Source organism: Cebus imitator, unplaced genomic scaffold (genome assembly GCF_001604975.1).
Source record: "Cebus imitator isolate Cc_AM_T3 unplaced genomic scaffold, Cebus_imitator-1.0 Scaffold387, whole genome shotgun sequence".
Taxonomy (NCBI): domain Eukaryota; kingdom Metazoa; phylum Chordata; class Mammalia; order Primates; family Cebidae; genus Cebus; species Cebus imitator.
This window is the reverse complement of record NW_016107702.1, coordinates 403,205-404,352: the sequence shown is the minus strand read 5'-3', so window position 1 is coordinate 404,352 and position 1,148 is coordinate 403,205.

The window sequence follows — 1,148 nt, the reverse complement described above, 5'->3', positions numbered from 1 at the left end:
AGAGACGGGGTTTCACCATGTTGACCAGGATGGTCTCGATCTCTTGACCTCGTGATCCACCCGCCTCGGCCTCCCAAAGTGCTGGGATTACAGGCTTGAGCCACCGCGCCCGGCCTGAGGGGTGACTTTTGATCAAAGATCCAAATATAGGAAGAAAGTAATAAAAAATGGAGAGAGTGGAGGTGAAGTGACCAGGCTAAAAGAACAGAAGCACAAATGCCCCAAGGGAAGAACATACTTGCATTCTCGGACTTGTAAGAAGGCCACATAGCCGGAATGGCATTAATAAGGAAGATAATGGTAGTAAATGAGATCAGAAAGATATCCAGAAGATCACAGTAAAAACTTTAGATTTGTTTGAAAATGTAATGAGAATTCATGAGAAAATTTTAAGCAGGCAACTAACTTAAAGCTGATTGTAGATCAGTAAATTCCACCAGGGTATGGAAGTAACACAGAAACAAGAGAGCAGTTGTAAGTCTAATCCAGTTTCTCATGTAAGAAATAAGGTTTGCTTTGACTCAAGTAGTCCAGGGGAGGTGATGCTAAGCGGTCAGATATACTTTGAAGATAGAGTTTATAGGATTAATTAAAACATTGAATTTAGGGTACCAGAGAAAGAAGTGAAGAATGGCCCCAAGGTTTCTGTTTTGAACAACTAGATAAATCATTCACTGAGTTATCAGTTACTGAGATGAGTAACACCAGAGGACCATGGTTGTAGAAGAAAATCACAAGTTCAATTTTCATGTGGTAAATCTGAGATACCTAGTAAATACCCAAGTACATATGTACTGGCAGTTGAATATACAAGTCTGGAGCTAAAGCTAGAGACTGGAGCTGGAAATAAAGATTTGAGAGTCACTGATCGTACAGGTTTATCTGAAGCTAAGGGACTGAATGAAAACACTTAGGTAGTAAATTATAATGGTTAAAAAATTCTTGTATTTTTTAACTAACCCACAATAAAAAAAGCTGACATGTTTTAGGATACATAATTAACTACAAATTTATCTAATAAAGTCAATAACTATTCAGTGTTTCTATCCTCCTAACATGAGATGGATCTTAACATACTTAAATTACTGATTGAATACACTCAGCAACTATTGTTTAGAGTTTTAGCTTTAATCTTAAAAAAAATTTCC